The sequence below is a fragment of the Penicillium argentinense genome, assembly GCF_028826775.1.
Source record: "Penicillium argentinense strain IBT 30761 chromosome Unknown utg000008l_segment0_segment0, whole genome shotgun sequence".
NCBI lineage: Eukaryota > Fungi > Ascomycota > Eurotiomycetes > Eurotiales > Aspergillaceae > Penicillium > Penicillium argentinense.
Genome location: NW_026622667.1, coordinates 8,103 through 12,153, shown reverse-complemented (window position 1 = coordinate 12,153; position 4,051 = coordinate 8,103).

Genomic DNA, 4,051 nt, shown 5'->3' with positions numbered 1-4,051 from the left:
GTAGTAAAGGTTGAGATAATGCATTAATAGAAGCAACACACATTACAGGTATAGGTAATGTAATGTATACTAATTATGCTATATGATTAATAGTAAGTTCTATGATATTATTAACAGGTATGGTTGGAGCTATAATAATAACTATAAGATTAAAGTAATCTAATTTAAAGCTTTACACTTTTATAAAAAAAAATGATATATAGATCAAAAAGTAATTTTCAAAATCATCCTTTTCATTTAGTGTCTCCATCACCATGACCATTATTTACTAGTGTGTCATTATTTATATTAACAACAGCTACAGTTTTATTTATGCACGGATTCCAAGGATTCGAATATTTAGTGCCTGTTGCTGTGTTTAATGTAATGTACGTAATGGGTTTATGATTTAGAGATGTTATATCAGAAGGAACATATTTAGGTAATCATACTAATGCTGTACAAAAAGGATTAAATTTAGGAGTAGGTTTATTCATTATTTCTGAAGTTTTCTTTTTCTTAGCTATTTTCTGAGCATTCTTCCACAGTGCAATATCACCTAGTGTAGAATTAGGAGCACAATGACCACCATTAGGTATACAAGCAGTAAATCCTTTTGAGTTACCATTATTGAATACAATAATATTATTATCTTCAGGTGTAACAATTACATATGCACACCATTCATTAATACAAGGTAATAGAAAAGGAGCTTTATATGGAACAGTTATTACTATATTATTAGCTATAGTATTTACAGTATTCCAAGGTATTGAGTATTCAGTATCTTCTTTCACTATATCTGATAGTGTTTATGGATCATGTTTTTACTTTGGAACAGGTTTCCACGGTTTACACGTTATTATAGGAACAGCATTCTTAGCTGTAGGATTATGACGTTTAGCAGCATACCATTTAACAGATCATCATCACTTAGGTTACGAATCAGGTATATTATACTGACACTTTGTTGATGTAGTATGATTATTTTTATATATTTCTGTATATTACTGAGGTTATTAGAAAATATATAAATGATATATTTTTTTTTTTAATTAATTTAATTATGCTAGACATAGTTAAATGATAAAAATCATTGGAGACTTTAGTTTAATGGTAAAACATGTGACTTTTAATCATTATAATATGGGTTCAAATCCCATAAGTCTTAAGGGACTAAATACACGTAATTTTATTATATAAAAAAAAGATGTAAATAATAAAAAAAAAAAAATTAATATTAATTAATGACTATAAGTTAATGGTAGACTGCTTATTTACCATATAAGATGTGCTGATTCGAATTCAGCTAGTCATAATTAGTTAAGTTAATATTATTATGGCTATAAGTTAATGGTAGACTGTTTACCTTCCAAGTAAAGTGTGTCGATTCGAATTCGACTAGCCGTATAGGAATATGTTAGGGTTAGTAACTTAATTGGTAAAGGGTTTTCTTGTCGAGAAAATAGATGCCGGATCGAAGCCGGCCTAACTCGTATTTAAGTTGTAAGAAACTAATATAATAAAAAAAAAAAAAAAAAGGAAAAGTTGCTATTGGTAGGGTAAGATATTTGCTAAATATTGTGTTTTAACACGTAGATGTTCGATTCATCTCTTTTCCGAAGAGCATAGTTTAATCGGCAAAACTGTAAGCTTCAACCTTATATTTCTTAGTTCAAATCTAAGTGCTCTTGGGTATATATTATATTATATTATATTGGTTCTTTAACTTAACCGGTAAAGTGTATTCTTGATAAGGATATGTTCAGTGTTCGAGTCACTGAAGAATCAAATCAAATAAAAAAAAAAAGAGTTGGCTGAGTGGTTTAAGGCGGCTAGCTTGAGTCTAGTTAAAGGTAAAAACTTTCATATGTTCGAATCATATACTCTCTGATACCTATAAAAAAGGGGATAATTTTAATAAAAAATAAATATAAAATACAGGTTAGTGTCCGGTGGTTGGTCGCTTCATTTGGGTTGGAGATTGTTTATGTTCGAATCATAATAACCTGATATATTTATAAAAATAAATAAATATCCTACAATATAGGTGATATGTATCATATATATCTTGATAAATCAAGGTAAGTATATAAAGAAACTATTATGGATGGTAAGCTATATATTTCAAGATTAATCTAGACATTAACTAGAGATCAAAGAGAAATCTTATAATCAGACAAAGTGAATTGAAATATCTTAGTAACTTTAGGAAAAGAAATCAAAAGAGATTGCTGTTAGGTGTCTTCTTAATAGCAAAAGCCTATGATTAAGTAAATAATATTTGCTTAAAAAGTAAAATGGAAAAAAATCTGTTTGAATAAAGGGGAACCTTCCTCTAAGGCTAAAGAAAATATATAAGCGATAGAGTAGAAGTACCGTGAGGGAAAAAGCTGAAATAGTAGTTTTATAAGCAGCTCGAGTAAAATTTTAAATAAAAAATAAGAGCGTACCTTTTGCATAATGGGTCAGCAAGTTAATTTTAGATGCAAGCAAAGGTTATTTATGCTTAGTTACTGATCAAGTACTAAAAAAAAATAATTTTTGCTTAGATAAACCAATTATGAAAAAATGAATAAGTATCTAGGATTAGACCCGAAGGCTAGTGATCTTACCATGATCAGGGTTATAAAAGCCCGAACGGGTTATCGTTGTAAAGATATCCGAAGAATTGTGGTAAGTTAGTGAAAGACAAAACTGACTAGTATAGCTGGTTTTCCGCGAAACCTATGTAAGTAGGTAATTTAATTAACATCTTAGCAGGTACAGAACTGTGATCTCGGACAATACCAAAGGTATTTGTCAACATCGGGGGGTTGTAGCGACTTTACCGGAGAGTATTTGCACTCGGAAGGGCAAAGATGGATATTAAATAATCGGACATAGTGCGATAAGGTTGTATGTCTAAAGGGAAACAGCCCAGAACAAGAGTTAAGGTTCCAAAATTATTGTTAAGTGAAATTAAGGATGTTTTTTTTTAAAAACAATCAGGAAATAGGCTTAGAAGCGGCCATTTTTTGAAGACCTCGTAACAGAGCACTGATTAAATTTTTAGGAGAAAACGCCGAAAATTTAACGGATCTAAAATAATATACCGAAACCTTGTACACATAATATATGTGGGGTAGCGGAACATTGGAAAAAAAAAAAAAAATTTATATTTATTCTAAATATAAATTAAAAATGACATAAGGTTATTGTTTAGTAATATTATATTGCTAAGCAATAAAGATTCAGATGTACCCTAGAAATAGGTAGGACCGTTCTTTGAGTGAAAGTATTTTACCTCTAAATTTAATTGTTAGAGTTTTACCTTATGCTTTAGATCTGAAATAAGTTCATATCTACGTAATTTCCAAGAGAGAATGCTGACATGAGTAACGAAAAAGGCTTATAGCCTCGCCTTAAGCTTATGGCTTTTAATTGAAACCGGTGTCTAAAAATATTAATCAAAAGGTAATTTTGATGATGAATAGTATTTACATGTAAAATAATAAAACCTTTAACAAGTAATAAAGGTTCAGGAAAATATTTTTTACAAAATAGTTTATTAAAACTTATAGTAATACTACACCGTACCTAGAAACTAACACAAGTAAGCAAGTAGAGAATACAAAGGCGTTTGAGTGAACAATCATTAAGGAACTCGGCAAATTGACTCTGTACCTTCGGAATAAGGAGGGCCATTATTATTAGTTTAACACATAACTAAGTTATGATGATATAATTAAACTAATGATAAGAGGAATCATGAAATAATGTTGTACGACTGTTTAATAAAAACACAGCACTCTGCAAAGATAAAAAATCAAAGTATTGAGTGTGATGTCTGCCCAATGTCGGCTGGGTAACGGATTTTCCTTGGTTATTAACTAAGGTTTTGAAGGACACCCCGATTAATGGCGGCCTTACCTATGAGGGTCCTAAGGTAGCGAAATACCTTGGCCGTTAAATGCGGTCCTGCATGAATGACTTAACGATGCAACAGCTGTCTCGATGATTGTCTCAGTGAAATTGGAATAGCAGTGCAGATACTGTTTACCTCTAGATAGACGAGAAGACCCTATGCAGC